The following is a 24,108-nucleotide window of genomic DNA, read 5'->3' on the forward strand; positions in this document are numbered from 1 at the left end:
CAAGACAATGCCAGAGATGGACTTTGTTTCTCACAGTTTTGGCACAAATCTATAAACAGGGTCACATTCTCTCCAAACTATTTGTAAGGATTGATAAACCTGGACTGAGTTTCATTTCTCCTCTTTTTCTGTTTCCAAACAGAAGTTTTTCACAGCTCAGCAACATTCAGTGTGACCCAAACACTTCTCAGGCAGTTCAGCCCATCTCTGCATCATCTATTCCAAAGTTCCCCATATCGTGCTTACACAGATAACCAAGGGCAAGTTTTTGATTAACGTATCAGTGACAGAAGAAACTGTGACCCACAGAAACTTGGCATTTCACTCTCTTCTCAGAGTCCAACCTTTGTCACAGAGCATAGTTTTCAAGGGCAATTATAACACTTGAATATTTGCTTACTGGAAATGGAAGAGATGTTGTGTCATACAGCATTCTGGCTGTAAAGTCAAATGTTAACTTAGGACAGAAAATTTATATCCTCAGATTGGTTTGGAGGCAAGAGAAAGGTGTACATTTCAGAAATGGAAAAAGCACCTAAAAATCCATAATGCTTTTGGAAGAAGCATTATCAGTTAAATGTCAGTTACTCAGGAAATATTAATAGCCTCAACAACAACAAAATTAAAGTGTTGCAGATAAAATACCTGATTGGGTGCATTTCTATTTGCCATGAGTTTCTGCACTAGTTAGTAAATGATAAATAGTTCTCACTTCATTCACGGTATGTTTGTGTTTCATCCTTCATGGCAATATTCAGATCAATAAACAATGCACCAAGTACAGATAAATCCAGCATGGCAGCCAGGAGCAAGACCCTATGGCTGCTGTAGAAGCGTTAAAAGTTTTATGTTCATGATAAAGAGCTTACTGTATTAGAACAGTGAGCACTGCGGAGATAATGTGCTCAGACCCATCCCCCATCCCAGGAGAAAAGAGTGTTTTGAACTTTTCTGTAGTGGCCCCTCCAATAAATATCAGGGCAGAGTTGACAAACTCCAACGGTAACTTCATGCCACCCTTTTGAGCAGAAGGACTGGCAACGCTTGGAAGCTGTAAGGGAACTGGTGTAAAGGAGAAAGGATAATGGGCATCTATCTTTGAGGCTCCAAGTGGGACCCTAAGCATCTCTACCACGGGGGGAAATAATAACAAAAACAAGCATCAAGAGCATACACTGGCAACTTGCTCCTTAAGATGGCGCTCACCAGGGTAGCATGTATTCTGCTTGTTACTTTAAGATAGTACTTTGTGCTTATTGAGATGTTATGGGCAAGGCTATACTGCAGTTGGGAGCAAGCCTCCCAGCCCAGGTAGACCGAGTTGTGCTAGCAGGGCTCATGCTAGCATTCTAAAAATAGCTGTGTAGATGTCACCGTCCATCCGACCCCTTAAGCTTGAGACCGCAGGCTGCAATGTCTAAGCAGCTATTTTAAGTGTGAGCCCTGCTGGTTCACTCCCAGCTACAGTGTAGACATACTCTACCTACGTGGTCACCATAGGAGTTCAGCCACTGCAACATCTGTGCCTATTCTTTACTTTGGTTATAGCTTCAGGGTTTAGACAAAGAACTGTAGGTCCAGAACTAGTGCAAAATGAATCCTCCCCAGAGCAGAAAATGAGTTCTCCTATAAGCAATGTGAGTGCTTTTGGAGAAGGAGATAATAGCATGGCTGTTCACATAACTCCTCTATTGGTCGATCCACAGGCTGGCATCATTAGTGTTTTCACCAGGCAGGGTTTCTGTCATCTGTGGCTGGAAGAGCATGCAATTTGGAAAAAAATTGTCCACAATCCATAGAAAAACTGAATGCTGATGGGAGGAAATACTTGCTGTTTGCAATTCTGTTTCCAGGAAGATTTTCTGTCTTTAAAGAGCTGACTAGCAAAAGATGGGTAAAAGAAGTATAAAATCCTGCAATAACAGCTTAGAGAACATCCCACACAAGATGGAATTTTAAAAAACAGATAAAATATTTGTCTGCTCACTTCTTTATTTGTTGCTTTTTATAAAAAAAAGTTTAGAAAGCAGATACGCACATTTCATTTAGAAGATCCAAAGATTTCTTGAAATGTCTAGATTTTATCTGCATTTTGTGGGAAAGTGCCACAATGGTGATTCAGCTCTGACTGCAGACAAGTATTTCAAAATACTTCCTTGTAGCTGTTCAGCTTGCTTCTACATGTGTTGCTGTATTGCACCATACCACATGGGGTCACATTTATAACAGTAAGCAACTGGAAAAGTTCAAGCAGGAAGCAAGCTACTTTAAAAAACAAACAAACCATGACCATACCCACACATCGCAAATCTATGCAGAGTTTAAACTAGGCACCTAAGTCCAAAATGTAGATCCTCAAAACCCGCACTCAGCTGTTGCCTAACTTTGTAGGCACCTGAATTCCCAACACACCTCTGGACATTTGCAAAGCCACCTGAGTCCTGATGTCCTGGCACCTATCTCACACATATGCCCCAATGTGATCTTCAAACTAAGTGTTCCCTGCAGGGCCTGATCCAGTAGGTATGATCAGAGCACACCTACTGGATCAGAGTTGGCAGTGGTCCCTTATAGAGTTGAACCCACTGCTTAGGCACTCACCCAGGATGTGACCCATGTTTAAATCCACTCTGTGCCTGATATGGAGCAGTAGCTCTCAGGTGAGTGTCCTAACCATTGGGCTATAGGATATTCTGGGGTAGGTGTCTCTCAGTCTCTTCTGTTGAAGCTGTTCCACTTGTATCCCTGCTCCACATCAGGCAGCGGGGGAATTTGAATCTCCCACATCCAGTGAGTGCTCTAAAAACTGGGCTAATGGTTATAAGATAACCACCAACTCCTCCTCCTCTGTTTTATGCTGAGATGGGTGTCATCCTTTAAAATTCAGTATTTGTGCTCTATCTTGTTTATAAAATTAGTCATAGGACCCAAGCACTTTTTCAAGATGGAAAAAAAAAAAAACAGTGTTGCTACATTGACCTCCATGAAGCTATGCTTATTTACACCAGCTCAGCTTTTGGCCCATAGGATTTATATGTAATTGATTTTAGTCTAAATTTCCCACAGCTGCTTCTAGTTTTATACTTTTATACAGTAACTACGGAATATGGAGGACCAAACACTCAAATTATTAAGGGCCAGATTCCACAAATAGTGCCATTGATTTCAGAGGGACGAACCACAAGGTACTGTACTACACATGGGAAGAAATGGTGTTAGAGTCTTGCGGCATGTAGCTATGGTAATAGAGTTCAGAACCCCATAATCATTCATTTCCTTTGCAGTCTGCACCAAAATGGGCAATGTATATAGCAACATTTAGGGCACTTTATGTCAGAGGTAACGACAGCAACACACACTAGATAAGAATTTTCCCAACAAGAAGATTGTGGATGATCCAATTCTACTAGAAAATAGCCTTACAGTGGGATAAAAGAGAATATTGGGCCAGATTTTCACAAGAACTAGGCTCCCATTTTCAGCACCAAAACAAGTAACCAGATTTTCAAAAGAGCCGAGCACACTGGATGCTGAAATTTCTGGAAAATTTTGCTATACGCTTCTCAATGGGAGTTGCTGAGTGCTGAGCAATGCTGAAAATCTGAGTGATGCTAATATAGGACCAGAATATGATTGGTTTCTATGCCTGGTTTGGATGGCCCACATTAGGAGGACTTGAAGGACCACATGCCTGTGATTTTGCACTTAAGGAGCAACGAGGGGTGGATATTGTTCCATTGGGAGCTGGCGGTAGCAGCTGTAAATTACACTGTGGCTCAAACCAGGCCATCTCCCAAATTTTAGAAACACACAAAAGGGTATAGCTCCCTTTGTCCCCCTCCGTTGGCTCCAGAACTGCATTGCTCATGAGGTGTAGCTCAAAATCAGGACCTGGGGTTTTTATTGTAAGTACCATATCCACTGTCCTGAGCAATGTAGAATCTCAGAACCATATTTCCTGATCAGCAGGTGCAGAGGACAGGGACAATACCACAAAAATAAGAGATTGTTTGATTTATGTGTTCTAAGGCAAAAGGATGTTTGTAAATTGCTTAATATGCATAGATAGCTGTCTGTTGCTTAGAAAAGAAAAATTTGAAAAAATTACTTTCCCAAAATATCATAGTGGTTTTCATAGTTTTTCTTCTTTAAAAAGTAATACTATGAAGAATGATGTCATCCATTTAATCTTTTTCAGTTTTGACATTTTCAATTACAATGTAAAATGTGTGTATTATTCCTATGAGTTATATAATTATATGCCACTGTTTAGTGCAGAAGGTTTTGATTACAATTTTGATAAATTACTGTAGTTTTCTGAGACAGTAAAGAAACTGTTTATTCTATACAATGATGTATTTGTACTACAATCTGAGTTATATGTATAGGTACACAGGGGAGATATACTAGATTTTAAAAATGTTTTGGGGAACATCACCGGGTATAAGGGGCTGTAAAATGTAAGTGCTTCTAAGAAATTATAAAAAGACGTGTTTATAATGCATTAATTCTGCTGTTCCAGGCTGTAAAATATGAACTCTGATTAGGTTGCAGCCATTTGATCATGTTAGTAGCGAACTACAAAAATTCCTTAGCATCCTAAGTATTAAACATTGACAAATATTTGCTATATAACTTTAATATTTTGTCCTAAACACTTGATCATATACATCCTCTTTCTCTGGCTCAGGAAGTGCACTGGCTGCTGTAAGTGAACTCCAAGAGTTGAACATCATTTCTGTTTAAAGAATAAAGCATAAGAAGATAGTGTGTATGGAGATTTTACAGCTGAGTGGGAAAGCTCAGACTGAATCAGTCTTGCCAGCAAAATGGTGAACCTTGACCATATTATTTGTAAAATATTTGGATGAAATCCTTTTTGTTCTCATGTGTTTTACCAGATAGTCACTGGTTTTGTTAAAGGAGACATGTTTGTTAAAGGTGCACCATTACACTGTGGTGGAGCCGGGGGAAGGAGGCTGCAGAGCTGACCACAGACACTGTGGATCCTTTATTCTGTGTCCCTAGTGACACCCTCTCTCCCCACTCCAGAGGAATAATGCTCCTTCCAGGACCTCTCTCAGAGGGAACCCCAATATGGAGTGAGGCTTCAAAAAGGTAATGCAGCCTCAGGAGAGGACAGTGTTGTGGCAGCCAAATGTGGGGCAAATACAAGCTGGAAACTGAGCAGCAGCAGCAACATTAGCGACCACAGAGGATTAGGATGGAGTGTAGAGCTCCTGAGATATGGCTGGGAAGAGGTAAGTAGAAAACTTGGTTAGAGCATTTTCACTGAAGTGAAGAGAGTAAAATCTGATCTGGAGGAGATCCAGAGTAAAGTTGGAGGAGAGGGACTTGAGGCAGTGGTTGTAAACTGCCCCTTGGATGAGGTTTGTTGATAAAGGGGAAAAGGCAATTGGGGTGATATTTGTGGGGCAATCAGGTGGAGAGTCTGCATCCTGAGGATAGGAGAAATCCGAGCATGCTTTTGTTGTGAGATAAAGGAGCCAGAGGACAGGACTCAGAAGATGGTGAGAGTGAGAGCAAGTGAGATGCTGCAGGAGGAAATGTGGGACAGAAGGAGGTGTTTTGGAGGAGAACAGGTGAGAAACCTTGATGTCTGTGATGGAGGAGGAGGGAAAAGCAAAGGGCAGGAAGGAAATTAAAGTGAAAAAAGGGAGAGAAGAGGGAAATCAGGGCTGATCTTATTGATATTGTGTTTGAGGAAGTCAGCAAGATCCTAGGCAGAGAGGAAGGAGGATGCAGGGGAGGGGAGGGAAGGATTTAGGAGAGAATCAAAAGTTTGTAAATACTGTAAGTGATATGGGGGGTTGGCTGGTATTGGGAGCCACTGAGGTTGGAAAAATTGTGCTGTTTGCTAAGAAATATGCAGAACTGAAGAAGGAATGAACTAATTTGTAGTAGTGGAAATCTGCATGGTCATGGGATTTCACCAGAGGCATTCAGCAGCCTTTAATTGGCTGTTGGAAGTGACCCAGGCTCAAGGGCTGGCAGAATGGACTTTGCCCTGGGAAAGATAGGGAAGGGAGTTGAGGACATAGTGGAGCGGAGGGATCTGACAGTTGTCACCAGAGGAGGAGAGAGCAGGGAGAAGACTTGAGAGGTAGGGAAGTCATAGACACAGATGTATTGGAGGTCACAGAAGGGCTGGGAGGAGAGGTGATGTCAGGCAGCTGGGCAATGTTGAAGGAGATGAGTTGATCATGAGAGTGGAAACTTGGATATTCAAATATCAGAGAAGGGTCAGTATTTAGTGAAGACTAGGTCATTCTTCTATGAGTGGGATAAATGATCCAGCATTGAAGATCAAATACAGAAATGAGGGTAAGGAGCTGGAAAGCTAGTGGGTGAGGTGGGACATCAAATGAAGCTGATTTCACTGAGAATGAAGGTTGGGGATTGTGAGGAGAGGAAGAGGCGAGCTGGGTGTTCTAGTCAGAGCGGAAGGTGGCTGAGGAGAACTCTGGTTGAGAATGGTTGATGGTAGCTTTGGGAAGTGGGAAAAGATGAGAGGTGTTTGAAGGAGGAGAATATGTAGGGAGGAAATGGCTGCAAGTGAGAGGAGCAGGAGAGGGAAAGCCTGACAATCCTGTGCGGACAATCTGAAGCGAGGGGTTTGTGGGGGGGCATTGAGAGAGCGAGCAGCTGCAGAGGCTGTGTTGAGAGGTGAGGGGCAAGATCCAGGATTCTGGTAGTGCCAGAGATGGAGAGAGTGGGAGATGAAGGGGCTTTAGATAGTGATTTTTCTGAGAACAATGTATCTTTTTCACTGTTCATGATTAAAGTAGCACTAGATGGATTTTCTTATTTATTAAGAATCTTCATATAAAAGAAGCCAAGGAGAATCAATAATACCCTCTTACAGCAGCTGTATCACATGTGCATATCAACTATGTTGCAAAACTTGTTCCTCTTCTATGCAAGAACTAAAAGTAGATATCACTTACCCTTACGCACACATAGCCAGTAATACTTTATGCTTGTAGTGTTCTATTCTATTGTATGAGAGCTCAAGGGATGAACAAAACAATATTCTGTACCAGAATATTTATCCAGTATAGAAATTTCCCACAGTAATTTTGTGGTATTGCTATCTACTGGATCCCCCATTACAGCTCAAGTTGTCTCACTAGCTATTTTTCCATGCAAAGAGAGAGAGGTTAAAAAAAAAAATCAAAGGGATCCATACTCTGGCAGGGCACTTTGAAATGAATTTTGAAACATCTAACTGTGAACTGCAACAACCACACTGAAGTTCCTTTCATTATGGCTTTCCCAAGGATCATGCTGTTGTTAGTGGAAATGTATTGATTAAAACTTCCATTTATAGGGTACATCTTGTTGTCATACACATTTCTAGAATCTTTTCCTTCTTTGATTATCTGAAGGAAGAAATTTTAATATTTTGGTGTATGCAAAATAAAATGGTCTTTAGATACTTGACATGTGGACCCAGTTCTGCCCTCATGTAAACCAACACATCTTCCCTTGAAATTGATAGGTGCTGTGTATGCATAGCTGAGGGCAGATTTGGGCTTGTATTTGTAAGTAGAGATGCACCAGGTTGTTGGTGTTTGGATCTCAGTTGCGATTAGGTTTAGGTTAGTGTTCAGGTTTGAGGCTTGGATTTGTTTTACATAAGTGACACTGAAATCTCATGAGCGGTTCTCACTAACTTTTGGCACTAAAGGGCAGAAATCTCAGGAGAGTAGCATGTTCCTGCAAGACTTCTGCCACTTTAGGGCAAAACCTTATGAGAAACAGCTGTTTGTGTTATACTTGGGCAGCATCTGAACAAGAACCAAAGCTCTAGGGGCCACTTTGAATCTTAAGAGCTTAATGATCTAAGTACCTAAAATGGATGGATTGATCAGGTAATTTGGGGATCTAAACGCTCCCATTTGTTCCAGTGAAGAAGAGAAAACTTTAAGGGGGGACTGAATTTTTGTCTCCATTATGCATATGTACCTGCTTTATTATTGGAGGATTACTCAGAAGTGACAGGCTACTAGAATTTTTTTGGGCAGGGAAGGTAGAGGGAAGACCACTGAAGAAAGTTTTGAAATAAAGCACATTAAAAAATTGTATGGGCATTGCAAATAGCTATTGGAGGAGGGGAGAAGTAGTTCAAATTTGGGGGTTTACCAACCCTGGAGGGATATTTTAATATTGGATTGTCAAAGATGTTAAAGCAGGAAGTTCAGATTGCAGGACAGCTGTTTGAGTCATCCAATCCTAAATAAAAAAATCAAGTTCTGAACCCAAACAAAATGTTATCATACTAGTAATGTCAACATATGTGATAATGAGTTTACAAAGTGGAAAACAGGATGCTTTGTAATTACTTCTGCTTGCCTTTATCTTTTGAAACCTACTGTATGAATCTAAATATAAACCTTATTGGTGTTTTGAAATAACCTTAAAGTATTGTGAAGTGATGGTTAGTATTTGACATCATATCTATGCACTGTTGTATTATTTATATTGATGACTTACATTTACACAGTGTCTTTCATCTAGAAGGATCCCAACACACTTGATAAACTGCAACATACATACATTAATTACTACACCCACTCTTGAAATGCAGCATTCACTGGAGAGGAACACCGTGCTACACATTTAAGGTTGGAAATGAATAATACCAAACCCCATTGAAATCACAGTGGGTTTTTGGGTAAGCAGAATGTATCTACCAAATTAGACACAAGTGTTTACACCAATTTTCAGATGAAAAGTACTGGTGGCATAGTGATTGCTTTGGTGCCTGAAGAGCTGAGTATCCTGATAAGTTTTAAAAGGTAATTTTCCTTCTTATAAGGCCACACCATTCTTTATAAAAGAGCACACCATTTTCCCAAGGTAAAGTCTAAATAAAGTTTGACAGATAATCAAAAAGAAAATGACGCAATTAAAAAAAGAGTAATTCACCATAATGACTGCTAAGAGTCCTTCGAAGTGATAATTGGCTGCCTCTTTCCTTTAGTAAAGCAATAAAAAGCAAAATACAACATAAGTCTTTGGCTCCACAAACCAGAATATCTTTATACATAAAAAACAAAGCACATCTCATCTCTGTCATTTTTGGGCAAATGTAGAATTTAGGATAAGTGTTCCACTACCATCATAAAAAGATTTCCCTGAACATTATTTTCTGGACATTTAAATAAAAAAGGTGCATTCTAAAACTAATTCCAGATGGAGTAAATTAGATTTTTTTCAGATTACCTAAAATTTTCCTTACACTTTAAATTAGACACAGTATTTTTTATCACTTCCTAGTCCTGAACTGATGAATAATATTTGTGTACACGGACATTCTACTCCTAATCTAAGCATAGGTACTTAAATACAAAGCAATAGATATCCACGATGGCTCTATGTCAGTACGGTATGAAATTATTCCTTTATATCTAATGATTTCTGGTTTCAGTGGGACTATTCATATGAGTAAGGGTTTGCATGATTTGTAAATTTAGTTAAAGCACTTTGAAAAGGCCTTGCCACCCCAAAAAAAACCAAAAAACCCCACAAAACTTTTCTAGATCAGTTACGTATTTGTCATCGGTAGGTTATTTCTTTTACGCTTGGTGACATATTTAAGAGATCCAAAACCAGCTCCAGGTCCCAATAAGGATGTGACAACAGTAAAACAAATATATTTTCCTAAGGAGCCCTCTGATCCACTTAAGGAAATTTATCCTCCCCTATTTTTACTATGCCTCTCGCCAAAGTCCTTCATACAGCCTATTTCTCTCGACCAGAGAAGGGCTGTCATTGGAGTCAGTAAACACCATTCCATGCAGTGACCTAAAGGAGCGCTAAAAAGAGTGATGCAAGACTTCTCCCTTCCTTCCCTCAGGGGCATAGTGTCCTGCCTGTTTTTGCAGCATCGCTTCCTGCTGTCCTGGAAGCATGGTATCCAAACTCAGATCTCCACATGTCAATTTACTGCAGTATTACTAAACTGCCAGGCTGGCTCCAGCAACAGCAGTTTTGTGTTATGTGGTCTCACACACTAATTTAAGCAGACTGTTAACACACCCAACCCTAGAAATACTTAATAATTTGTATTTTTCATACTCAAAGTATGTCACAAACAATTTGCACAACAGCCCTGTGAGTTGGAGTGCTGTTATGGGGAAACAATAGGCAAAGAGAGTAAGTGACTTATCCAAGACCATAAATGGGGATCCACTTGCTAGAACTGGGTTTAGAACTCAGGAATTTCTGTTTACCAGTCCTGCTTGCTGTATTTACCACTGTGCGTAAGTGTGGGGGGGAACATTGGCTAAAGTTGAGTTGTTAAGAGAAGAATATTAATTCAAGATTCATAAGTCCAACCAATACAACAAAAGAAGCGGGGATGAATACACTGTCATCAAGTTTCTGTGTGGTTTTTCATAGTGCTGCTACAGTGCTGGGTCTCATATGTTTCTATTTTTAAACTCCTATTTTCCCTGGTTTTTGTTTCAATTAAAAATATAAGTTTTCTCCAGCTAGCTATCTGGCATATTCGGGGCCTGTTTTAGCCCAGGAGAGAATTGGAATTGCAATCTTTCTTCTAGAGCTGTTGCACATAGTTAACATGCAGTGCCCTGCCTGCTAGGTAACATAGTGCTCAATGCACAAGAACGCATCACACCTGTGCTCTGTATTTTACGCAGTTCTGTTGTCTCCATTCTGGAGCTTTAGGCTTTTAGATTCCATGTGGCCCAGGCCATGGAGGCCTTGAAGATAAGGACTTAGGGTTACCATATGTCCGTTTTTTCCCGGACATGTCCGGCTTTTCGGCAATCAAATCCCCGTCCGGGAGGAATTGCCAAAAAGCCGAACACGTCCGGGAAAAATACCAGACGGGCACTTCCTCTCCCGCGGCTGCTCTGCTCCTCCCCTGACTCAGACTTCGGCTCTGTTTAAGAGCCAAGCTGCCCGAGCCAGCGCTACCGGCTTCGGGCAGCCTCTGTGCCTCCGGACCCCAGCCACCGGCCAGGCACTTCTCCTCCCCGGCTCCAGCTGCTCTGCTCCTCCCCTGACTCAGACTTCGGCTTTGTTTAAGAGCCAAGCTGCTTGAGCCAGTGCTACCGGCTTCAGGCAGCCCCCTTGCCTCCGGACCCCAGCCGCCGGAGCAGAGCAGCTGGAGCGCGGGAGGGGAAGTGCCCTCCCTGGCTCAGGCAGCTTGGCTCTTAAACAGAGCCGAAGAGTCAGGGGAGGAGCAGAGCAGCTGGAGCCCGGGAAGGGAAGTGCCCGGCCGGGGGCGCAGGGTCCGGAGGCATGGGGGCTGTCCGAAGCCCGAGCGCTACCAGCTTCACGGTTTGCCGGGCAGCCTCCAGACCCTGTGCCCCCGGCTGGGCGCTTCCCCTCCCGGGCTCCAGCTGCGCTGGGGAAGCGCCGGCCGGGGGCGCAGGGTCTGGAGGCTGCCCGGCAAACCGTGAAGCCGGTAGCGCTCGGGCAGCTCTTTTCACGTGGCTGAGAGGGAGGGGGCAGAGTTGGGGCAGGGCAGGGGGTGGGAAAGGGGCGGGGCCAGGTCCCGTGGAGTGTCCTCTTTTTTTATTTTTTAAATATGGTAACCCTAAAGGACTGAGACCATGAACTTCATTCATAATTCTGTGGGAAGCCAGTGTAGAGAGTAGAGGACAGGTTTGATGTGCTCATGGTAGCCTATGTTGCTGAGAAGATGCGCTGCACAGTTCTGCTAGCTGAAGTTTCCTAAGTGCTGAAGGCCTCATGCCCAGGTATATTGCATTGCTGTAGACCAGCTGAGAGGAGCGGTGACAAAGATAGGGATAACTGAGACCCGGTCATCGTCCAGCAAGATGGGATGGAGTATTCTAGTGAACCAGAGATGACAGAAAGCATAACTTGTGGATGATTCCCCATCCAATTCCAAATTTACCCAAGGTTCTGGTATTACTCATTAAAGCCCTCAAAGACTCAGGCTTAGCTATGTCAGAGGTCACCACTCTCTCTGTAACCGGCTGCAATCTTGGAGATACTGTGTCTGACAAAAGCAGAAAGAGTCCTGTGGCACCTTATAGACTAACAGACGTATTGGAGCATAAGCTTTCGTGGGTGAATACCCACTTCGTCAGATGCATGTAGTGGAAATTTCCAGAGGTAGGTATAAATATGCAAGCAAGAGTGAGTCAGGCTAGAGATAACGAGCTTAGTTGTGTCTGACAGAGTCTAGCGTGAAACTCTCAGGAACTAGGGACTGGACATTCCCACTGGCAGGCACTCATCTGTGGAACTCCCTACTACCAGAAATAAGCATGAGCTTTGGACTTCCCACAGTTAGGGCACAAAATAAGACCTCCTTCATACAAGTCTTCCGTCCATAAAGCCAATGAAATGTGTTGTGCAACATCACTCAGGTAATCTGAACAAGTGAGAATACCACACTCAAAAAAAGTGTGGAGAATTTGGTTCATTAGACTTGTTGCTATTTTTTGCTTATGCAATTGGTGCTTAGATACTGAACTGATAGATACATTAAAAATTCACAGGCATAGATTAGATAGATTCCCTTGCTTATTTGCAGTTGTCAATCTTTGATGCCAAGTATAATTTTCTTGTGGGTTTGTATTCTGTACGTGTACTTTTAGATAAAATATCTGCATGCTGGTCATTTATTTGTGAATACAAACCTTGTAGAATCACATGGTGTATTAGTGTGAAATTCCAGGATATGAGTCAGCCTATGGACCATTTTGCATAGTCTGTAGTGATCTTTGGGGGGGGGGGGAATTTTTTTAAATAGCACATTGATTAATGCTCTTTATTAGTCAAAGTTGTGGGTGTCTTCAGATTTCTGATTATATTCTTCTATCATACAATGAGAAAGGAAAAAAGGAACAAGTTAAGGTTCCTTGCTCACAACTGCTTTAGTGTACCGATCTTTCACATGTGATATACTGCACCTTTGAGTTGTCAAAGAGGAGGTTTTTTATGCATCCCTTACTTACATTGAGGGAGAAGAATGAGGGAGAGCCAGTTTTAAGATTCCAGGACTGTACCAAAAATGGGCACTGGTTAAGTTGGAACCCTATCCATCCCCAAATTTTGATGCTGCTTGCCGGCAAACTCAGCATGTTTCCAACATTCTGCACTCTGAAGTTGCAACCAATTCTGGTGGTATTTATTTTTAACCAACAGCTGCAGAATGCCTCTACAACTATCCTAGATTGACCTATTCTCTGGGGTGGAATAATTTTTCACCCCACTCTATTGCTATTCCAGTATTATTATTCATACCTGATATGCAGACACAGGAGACTTGTGCTCAGTGAGTCCTCAGAGTCTGCCCAGGTTTTTACTAACAGATTGTAAGTCATCCATAGAAGAAATGTAAAGTACTGTCACCTCTTCTCAGTGGATTTCTGAAATGGAGCTGCCAGCTATATAAACAGAGGGGAACCATGCAGCCCTTGCTTTCCCAGCACAATTGGTCATCAGGTAGCATAGGAGACCTCTGACAGAGGAGAGCCACTAAACTGCACTGACCAGTAGATGTAGCTCACCCGCCAGAGCACAACATGCCTTATCATGTCAGGGGCCGAACACACATAGAGCATCCCTGCTCTAGCCTGATTTGTTCCATATAGAGGCTAGGTGGGCGAATCACCACAGCCCAAGAACTGCAGAAACTCCTATGAGCTGTGTGGTCTCAACATGGTGGAAGGAGACTAGGTGAAGTATAAGGAGCTGTGAAGCACAGGACTCATGGATCTGATTATATAAACTTCTCCTGGAACTCTTGTGCATGGAACTCCTTTTTCTTATTTTGTGTTGCAGTATTGCTCAGAGGCACCAATCAGGGATCAGTACTAGTCACTGTACATGTCTATAATAAAAGGATGGTTCTCTGCCCCATAGAGATTACAATCTAAGTAAGTGACTTTGATAAACAACGGAATCCTGCGCTATAATATCTGCTTCCAGTAAACTGATGATAGTGTCCAGTTATTTATTTCATACTGAAGTAGCATCGGGGTACCTGAATGAATGAGGTGAGACAACAGTATCAACAAATCGAACAAGCTTCAATGCAGCCAGAGCCCTCACACAGCAGTGACTGCCTCCCCCCCAGAGCTGGCAACAAGTGATGCAACCCTGACTTTGTTTCAGTTTTCATTCTCTCAAACCATACCCACCTCTAGCCTAGCTATCAGGGGAAAGGAAGTTCATAATAATGTATTCTAAGATATTATAAACATCAGTGTTAGCAGACTGTATGTTTAACCCTTTGAGGGAAATGGGCCTTAAGGAGATGAAAGGACAGAGAGAAAGAGGCATCAGGTACACTTCAGTAGAAAGAGAAGTCTCCACAGAAGGTGTCACTAAAGTCAGGGCTGTTTGTACCACCTGCGATTAAACAGTAAATTGGAGATGAAGGTTGGGATTTTCTATGTTGACCTAACAGCTCCCAAGGAAACCAATAAAACTCCCATTGACTTCATCCAAAGTAGAGTTAGGCCATTGCTGATTGCTCTTGAAAATCCCACCCATAAGTGACAGAGTTTAGCCTAGGAAGGACACCAAGAATAATACAAATCCTAGGGAAGGTGAGTGAAAAGCTGTATTTCCATACAGGAATCCTCCTTTCTAGAGACAGGAGAACCTAAAACTTATATCCTTTTTGAAATTTTCATGTCTAGAATCCAAAAACTTTGGATGATTTTATTCCAGTTGGGAAGGGAAGAGATAAAAATAACCTCTGTCTTTGAAAGAGTGGTGAAAACAGTTCTAAAATATTTCACAAAACATGTATTCCTCTTTCATAAAGTTCTAGATTTTATGAAGAATCCTAAATGTCTCCATATCTGATTCCTTGCTAAGAAGCATTAGGGACAGTATACAAGTCAAATGCCCTGCAGTCTAAAGAAAAAACTAGACATGCTTAGAGGCATACAAAAGAGTTTATTAAGCAAAGTTCATAGAAGTCACTGGGATGCGTCAAATCATTGCCTGATAATTCTCTTGAGACTAGATAGGCCAGATTCTCAGCTGCAGACCTGGATTAACCAATGTGTATTCAGTACACTTGCACAGGGCCCCCTGACCACCGCGTGCACACACCTAAAAATCCCATAACCCCGGGCCAGGCAGCGGACAGGGTGGGGTGTTACAGCAGCAGGGGCACACCTGCACTCTGTGGTGAGAACCAATGGGTCTTGTAGACCACCCTACCATTGCTGGTTTTAAACTCCTGAGTTGCCACCTCTCATTATTTTATTGCCAGTCTTACAATATTTGGTGTTTTTCTTAAAGCCCCATCTCCTGGAATCATGTGGTTACATGAAAATCTTAACTTACTTTTTTTAAATAAATGCTTCTAGTTGTAGAGGAAAAGTTGAAATTGTGAACCCCAATGGCTCAAAAACTAGAAGGCAAATAAAAAGAACTCTAAATTTACTTAAAAAAAAATCTCCTGATCTTTTAAGCTAACCCCATGATTTTGGGGGGTCTGGCCCGTGGCTTTCAAATGTTGGGGGTTGGCAATATTGAAACCATTCCCGGTATTGGGTTTGCATCCCCAAGTGGAAAGTTCTATTCAGTTAGCAGAGTAATACAAGATTTCTGCTATTCCATTTTTTCTTTGCTTTCCTGAAACACTGAATGTTTCATAAAATTAGGTCATCACAAGCTGTGCTGATGAACTATTTCATTTTATGTTCAGGTTCATTTCTCATCATAATAAAGTGAGCAAGACAGACACAATTTTAATCTCACTAGTTCTATACCAGTGAAATTCCACTGGCTTCAGTGGAGTTATTTCTGATTTACACCAGTGTGAGGTCATCATAAGGTCGTCTATATATCTTCACCAGTATGATTTGTAGAGGCCTTACTGATGGTCCAACATAAGCATCCCAACACAAGATTATGGGTATTACACACACTTTTTGGGAGTCTTTGTAGAATCAGCACCACATATAATTCAGACTAAGATGCATATTTGTGAAGCAGCAGTGGCTTCTGTCCTTCTGTATTGTTCTGAAACCTGGGCCACCACAGAGACACACATGCGGCTGCTGGACGTTTTCTATGTGACATATTGAAGTCATATAGTGGTTTTATCATGTTACGAATGAGGATGTCTGGCATCAGACCAACCAGCTTCCAATGTGTTCTCCATTGACTCAACACTGGCTCAGGTGGCTTGGCTTTCTGCTTTGCATGCAGGAGTCTGTACCAGCTAGGGTGACCAGACAGCAAATGTGAAAAATTGGGACGGGGGTGGGGAGTAATAGGAGCCTATACAAGAAAAAGATCCAAAAATTGGGACTGTCCCTATAAAATTGGGACATCTGGTCACCCTAGTACCAGCCCACCAGCTTTATGCAGTAGATCCAATAGAAGCTGAATGGAAAGACTTTGCTGATGGCCTCACACACACTGGGGGGATGGTGTGGCTTCTGACCTTGCCTATCTCAGCCTTAATATAGAGCACTACACTGGCAGGAGACCAGACTCTCTGGAAACGGGTGATCCAAAGTGTGCACTCTATTCTCCATAAGCAGGAGAATGAATGAATGAAGACAAGTCTCAGTGCTACATACGGGAGCATGGATCAGTGTTTATGTTGCAATCCCCATCAGTACCTGGCCCGAGCCAGGGACGCTAATGATCCAACCAGTGGACCAAATTCAGTGATGAATCCTGATCACGTGCCACCTGAGGCAGATTGTGCATATGGTAAGAAGAAGTGCTAAATATATTTTCTAAAAAGTAGAAATGGCTGAACTTCTGCAAACAAATGGAGAGTATTACTGATTTATTTCTGCATCAACACAGAGATGCTTACCTTCTAGGCAGAGAATTTGCCCCCTTTTTTGATTCTGTAAAACAGTGCTAATTGGTGCATTTTGTGAGGTAAAATCAGATCATCAATCTATGAAGGCCATCTAACAGTCATCAGATTGTAACAGCTAATGTGGGCTGGCTTTGAACTGGCAGCCTGAAGGTAAAGAGTTCCCTACCCTAAAAATCTCCAGATCCATCCTCTAGCTCAGCTTCATTTTGTTTTTTAACCTCAAAACATTCTTCCCTTTCTTACTTTTCTTTGCTTTCCTTCCCTCTTGTTTCTCTTTCTCCATTCCTTAACATGCTTCTTTTCTATGTCCCCTACCACTTTCCTTTCCTCACTATACTTCTGTCCCTGTCATCATATTCAGGTATCTTGCCTTCCTTATCCTGTGATGAATCTCCCCATCCCTTCCCTTCTTTCTCCCATCAGTTTTTAAAAAAACTTTCTATCTTTCTTCTTTCCCTTACAGTTTCTTTACCTGCTTGTTTTAAAGATTACTCCTTTTCTTGTCATATTCTTTTTCTCTCTCACTCTCTTCCTTATTCGAGCAGTTAAAAACCTTCCCTTTACTTCTAAAATAATTTTTAAACAAATCCTACAGGTGATAGATTTGGAAAAATCTTTTTTTTTAGCTTGTCCCTGAGTCCTATGATAATATTCCCCCCTAAAATATCAATTTCTGCTGCTGATGATCTTTTAGCATTATCCTGGTCAAATTCTTTTCTATACACTGAGTGTTCCTACCTCTCCCCGATGTGGTTGAATTTGTTAGTACTTTTCTGCTTATAATTGATTGCTGTACCATACAGCAAATTTAGCCTAAAGAACACTTGCAGTTATGCTATAGTGTACTGACGGATATTAAATGTGGATTTATAAAGGAATATGGTCCATATTTTACTGTCTGGATTGTTCATGTACAGTTCACTGCAACTATTTATTACTGAAATCTGAAGTGTATTGGTTAGGTGTGATTGCTTGCGTAAGTTACATGGTATTATTTCAGTGCTCTGATTGGATGAGCATAACTATTAAATCAGGAGGAGGGTTTAATGAAGCCACTTGGGCTTTACATCTCTCAAGGTGAAATTCATCCCTGTGCAGAGGGCCAGCACAAAGCTTATTCCCCATTTAAGTAGTGCGTACATTTTGTGTTGGCTTCTGCACAGGGAAGGGTTTCAACCACCGCAAGAAGACTAGGGGAAAATTAGCAAATATTAAATGTCCTTTTTGGGCTGTACTATGTAAAGCATCATTGGTATAAAAATCAGATTACTGTAGGGAATCATAGATTCCAAATCCAGAAGGGACCATTGTGATCATATAGTCTGACCTCCTGCATAACACAAACTGTAGAATATCCCCAAAACAATTCCTAGAGAATATGTTTTAGAAAAACATCCAATCTTGATGTTAAAATTGCCAGTGCTGTTTGGGTTTAGAATATAAATGTAACTTTATTTGGTCACATTCACACAAAGTAGTTGAGTGTGTGTGCGCATGATCTAATTGCAAAGGGGAAGGTTTAGATCTTTCTTTGACTCGTTTGACTGCCTTTCTCTCTGGACCTAGCAAAGAATTCTAGGGTCCAGGGAACCTGGATCAAGCAGTGCCTCATCCCACACAGAATATAGTGCTTCTGGTGCAATTATTTAAGTGTGAAGGCCTAGCATTTGCTGTCCAGGGGAGCTAGTGTAAGCAGAACTCTGTTGCATGAATAGTCATAGAAGGCGAACGGAAGAAGAGCAGTCACTTGAATGAAACAAATTTCTTTTTAAAATTTGAGTGAACATTTCTCCACCAAATGTGTTTGTCTTGATCCAAGTCTAGTCCATACATCATCTACTCAATGGATGTTTAATTTACCTCCATGGTGTCTTTAAGGCTTTGCTCTCTGGTCTGAGATTGCCTTTCGTATCAGTCCTACTATCATGTTATCTTCGCTGTCACTATTTGTTCAACCTAGTCTTCCATGTGATACCTATTAAATTCACTTTGTATTCCCTGATTTAATAGATAACCTCATAATTGAATTTCACATTTGTTCTCTTCTTGCTTCTTTATAGAGTGGCAAGTTTCTAGTCCATTTATTTATTTATTTATTTATTTGTGACTTACAATGTCTGAACCATGTGCCATTGAAGGAATTATTTAGATGCATTATTTAGCTTTTCAGTTATGCTCCCTATCATAATTTCTCTTTCTCCTGTCAAGTTATTCTGCCTGACTTTCATATTACTCCTGTTCACTTTCAACTCAACTAGGAAAGCCAGAAAGTGGAGTTCTTCTAATTTATTTTTTGCAGCTCACCTTTATTGTTTGTGATCAGGTACATACTGTTATCTGCAAATGAGAAAGGTCTTACTGCAGTGGTTTGTAATTGAATGTAACTTTACCTCAAGAGCTTTCCAATGCCTACTATGCTGATATCACACAGCAATTTTATAGTCATATTTTACCAGCATTTACTTGTCTTGTAGGTGATCAGTAATGGAAATTTAGGTTAAAAGTCTGATCTTTCAAGCTCTGTCCACACTACAACTTTTTAACTGAATTTGTAACCAGTTATTAGAATGGTTGGTTCTAAATGTGGTTTTGTGTCACATAAAAAACATGGTTGAAAAACTGTCTTACTGGCCATGATCCGCTATCCGTGTTTCATTCCTGCTTGAAGCCTCTGGCATATGGCTGTCTTCATATAAAGAGGGTCAGTACACTGATGGGCCTTTTGTTTTGCACTGTGGACAGGACACCAGACTATATTTGTGTAACCAGTTTGGCCAGTCATTCTTCCCAGCTCAGTGTGTGATAGGTTATCACAGAATGCATTGCACCACATGCTAATGTTGCTACTCTATGTACATGTCCTCCATAAGCTCTATCACCTGTGGAAGCAGTATGGTATAGCTTTTCAGATTTGTCCAGATTTTCCCAGAATGCACAGAGAGACTGTATGCTAAAAAACAAGCATTTGTAGCTAGGTACAAATGTGTGGGCAGTGTCCCCATGAGCCTTTACAAACATGTCAAATGCCTCAAGTTAACTGGCAATCAATTAACTCAAAGTTAAGTCCAGTTTAAATCCAACTCTAACAAGTTACAAAATCAAGGTTAAAAGTTGCTGATGGACTGGGCTGCAGTGAATTTAATAACTCATCACCTCTATGAAATGTTAAAAAATGCAGAAAGGAAGTTGCTATTATTCATTATTACTGTTACTGCTGATACAGTATTTTCACAATTTTTTCAGCTTCTCAAAGCACATTAAATGCTGGGCAAGATGAATTATATCAGTGTATGTACAAACAGCTCCAGAGTAATACCAGTGACATCAGTGAATATATGCCGGGGTAAATAAGTTCAGAATCTGGCTTAATTAATTATAAGGTCTCTAGCCCTTCTGGTGATTTGTCAGATTACATTTTTAATGGCAATTCCAGTCGAGAAGAAATGGGTGGTACTAAGAAGTCATATCCTTACACAAAAACTGTCAGATTCACTCCCGTAGGCACAGGGGTTTCCAGTAGGGTTACCATATTTCAGCAAGAAAAAAAGAGGACGGGAGGAGCCCCGCCCTAGCCCTGCCCCTGCCCCTCCCACTTCCCGCCCCCCCAGAACCCCCAACCCTCCCCCCGTTCCTTGTCCCCTGACTGCCCCCTCCTGGGACCCCTGCCCCTAACTGCCCCCCAGGACTCCACTCCCTATCTAAGCCTCCCTGCCTCTTGTCCCCTGACTGCCCCAACCCTTATCCACACCCCCACCCCCAGACAGACCCCTGGGACTCCCACGCCCCATCCAACCACTCCCCACCCCCTGACAGCCCCCCCCAGAACTCCCAACCCATCTAAACCCCTCTGCTCCCTGTCCCCTGACTGCTCCGATCCCTCTCCACACTCCTGCCCCCTGACAGCTCCCCCCCAGAACTCCCAGCCCCCCACCCCCCCGCTCCTTGTCCCCTGACTGCCCCCTCCTGGGACCCCTGCTCCTAACTGCCCTCCAGAACCCCACCCCCTACCTAAGACTCCCTGTTCCTTGTCCCCTAACTGCCCCCTCCTAAGACCCCCCCCAACTGCCCCCCAGGACCCTACCCCCTACCTGTACCCTGACTGCCCAAAACTTTCTCCACTCCCCCCAAAAAGCCCCCCCCGTTTCTTGACTGCCACCTCCAGAACCTTCCTGCCCCCTGACCTCCTTACCCTGCTGCTCAGAACAGAGTGTTGGGCTCTGTGCAGCCGAGCCGGACACGTGGCTGAGCTCCCCAGCACAACAAAACCCGGTCTGGCCCTGCACAACAAAACCCGGTCTGGCCCTGCACAGTGCTGCCGGACTGGGCTGCAAGGGAGCTGCCGGCTCAGAATGCAGGGCGGATCCGGCTCCTCTACAGCTGCTCCTGAGTCCAGCCCGGGACTTCCCTGCAGCCCTCCCAGCCGCTCGCTCTGCTCTGCGGGGGGGAAATCCCGGACATTGTGAGTGCTTTACAAATTCCCCCCGGACGCTATTTTTAGCACACAAAAGGAGGACATGTCCGGGTAAATCCGGACGAATGGTAACCCTAGTTTCCAGTTGCTCATTGTCTATGCAGAGGAGGATTCACCCTGGGAAAGGACACAAACTGATACCATTGCCACCCTCCCTTTGGGATTCTGCCTGAGGAAGGGGCAGTTTTAAATTCTGGCCAGGGCTCCCTCTGGCCAGGGCTCTGAGAAATGCATCATCTGGCCCTGCCAATGTGTGGGGTGCACTGGCTTGGTCCTGATTCCAGGGCAGAGTGGGGTTGCAGGCAGATTTCTCCATGGCACCTCTGCCTCTGATACACTTTCCACTGCTGGTGTAAATGGGCGCAGCTCCACTGGGGTTAATGGTATTTTGCTTATTTACATCAGACGTGAGTCTGGTCCACATTTTTTCTTTTACAGGTTCATAAGCACATGAAATACTTAGGAAACACGGGCCTCTCTGTAGTGACTCTTTCCCCATGATTGCCTGCCTCAGGAAAGCTTGAGGGAGCTTTCATTACAAGCCTTCAAAATATCTAGGTCCCTGTTCTCCATTTTCCTTGTAAAAATGTTTAAGAAAATGAGAAGACCTATGGCCTAAGTTCTCTCTAAGCTATCCAGCCACGCAGCAGGCTATCAAGGGCCGCACAGGCAGGGAAAGGCACGCTCTCCGCCGGCCCTGGGCTGCTGCGGCAGAGAGAGCTGGGGAGAGTCCTCTCTCCCTGCCTCAGCACTGGGGCAGCCTGCACTCCAAACCCCTCATCCCCAGCCCCACCCCAGAGCCCGCACCCCGAGCCAGAGCCCTCACACCCCACACCCCAACCCTCTGCTCTAGCCCTGAGCCCCCTCCCACACCCCAAACCCCTCATCTCAGGCCCCACCCCAGAGCTTGCACCCCCAGCCACAGCCCTTACCTCCCTCTCCCCCAGCCCTGAGCCCACTCCCACACTCCGAACCCCTCAGCCCCACCCCCACCACACATCACCTCCATACTGGTGCCCATAGCAAAAGTCATTCCACACATGGATGTAAAAATTAGAGGGAACACTGCAGGCTATGGCCTTTGCATACTTCATGTTCTATTGCATCCACCCTTGCTGATGGCTGGGCTAGTAGCAGAGAGGAATATTCAAGGAGCATGGCTGACACGTCTCACAGAAATCCATAGGAATACCAGTGCTATTTATCACCCCTGCAGCACTGGCTGCACAGCTATATTTGTTATTGTAGTGCCACTGGTTGGCCCCCACCTCCCATACATGGAGATCCTCTGTATGTCGGCCCAGAACTCCTCTATGTCATGGCAGCTTTACAGCTTGTTTTTGACATTTTGAGAATCAGGCCCTTTAAATTTTTGGGAGATGGATCCGTAGGGTGAGGGCTGAAGTGCATGTGCTGAAGTAATACCTTAGCACCATTATTATTACTGACTGCTAATGATGCTCTTTGCACTGTACTAGGCATAAATCTGCCTTCACTGTGTGTATGATTTCTACAGATTCAGGTTTGCAGACTTTCTAATTTACTTGCATTTGAATTATACCCCATTTTCACATCTTTGATTTCCAAAGCAATTGAAAATCCTATAAAAGCAATACAAAAAAGTGAATCAGTCTGTTGATTTGACTGGCACCTCTAGAATTTAATTGGGACACAAATAAATGTACACATTTAGCCCATTATGCAAACATTCGCACTGCCTTTTTTACTGTAACTAATTTTTTTCCTTTTATATCAACCATTCCTTTCTTATCTGGTTTCACTCACTACAAAAATCGATGGCCATCTGCTGATTAGCATTCCTTTTCCAGCCTCGCCTTCTTTTCTGTAGGGATGACCCCACACTTTCGGTGTTAAGACCTGTATATTCACTGTGGAGTCTTGATTTTGGGTTTACGCTACTGTGCTCAAAAGTTCAGTAGGTTCAGCACCCCAGTATTTTAATGTGATCAGCTGCCTCAGTAACCTCACTCAACCCTTCTACAATCCCACCAAACCTGTGAGAAGATCATTACTTTCTTTAGTTGTGTTTTTTAATGCACAAAGTGAGATATTACCTTAGTTAGAGAGCATATAATGGAGGCTAGCTAAAGATGCCAATATTATCTCTGGAGGTGGGGGCGCTATCTCTGAGGAATGTTACCCACTTATCCAGAAAAACTGGGTAAGCATTCACCTTCCCTGCTATGCAAGTTCTTTAGCCTATGGTTAAAGAGTCCTAGAATTAAGCTCTAGAAACTGGATGTGAGAGGCACCTCTGATGTCTGTAATAGGTTTGCCTTGGAGTTGTTAAATACTTACTCCATGTGATTGGACTAATTAAAAGTTTTTAATCAAACAAATCCCTGTTTGTGAAAGTATAAAATCTAAGAGGATTAGATGTTTCCACGTTAGTTAAACTAGATATAAGTAGGAAATAAAGTTGTTGCTATTAATTTTAAAATTTGTTACCGTTAGCAGATTTCCGTGAAGTTGGTGGATGATGGCATAAATCTGGCAAATAAAAAAAATCCAGCTATTGAACCCAGAACATCTTTTTCATTTTAGAATTAACAGGAAGACAGTAAATCAACTGGTATATTTCTTAGGAAAAAATGCCTTCCTCAGATAAACCTTTGACAAGCTTTACAAAGTTTAACACTTCCATCTACGAAGAGAATAACTCATTTTGCATACCAAGATCTTCGTTTTGAATATTTCAGCAACCTTGATTAAAGTTGTTTGATCTTTAATATCAAAACTATTATTATTATTATTATTATGTATTACCATAGCATCTAGG

At 42.6% G+C, this 24,108-nt stretch overlaps 1 protein-coding gene across 2 annotated transcripts in view; it reads right to left on the reverse strand.

Moving 5' to 3' along the window:
• RBM47 (RNA binding motif protein 47) overlaps positions 1 to 24,108 on the reverse strand; it is a 115,524-nt gene that overhangs the window by 72,072 nt on the left and 19,344 nt on the right. The window contains exon 2 of one of the 2 annotated variants that reach the window (XM_054029850.1): positions 23,778 to 23,819. The exons of the other annotated variant lie outside the window; for it this stretch is intronic. The gene's annotated coding sequence lies outside the window, so the exon portion shown is untranslated. The remainder of the gene's footprint in view (positions 1 to 23,777; positions 23,820 to 24,108) is intronic. 2 annotated transcript variants of the gene reach the window in all.

Source organism: Malaclemys terrapin, chromosome 5 (assembly GCF_027887155.1).
Source record: "Malaclemys terrapin pileata isolate rMalTer1 chromosome 5, rMalTer1.hap1, whole genome shotgun sequence".
Lineage (NCBI taxonomy): Eukaryota > Metazoa > Chordata > Testudines > Emydidae > Malaclemys > Malaclemys terrapin.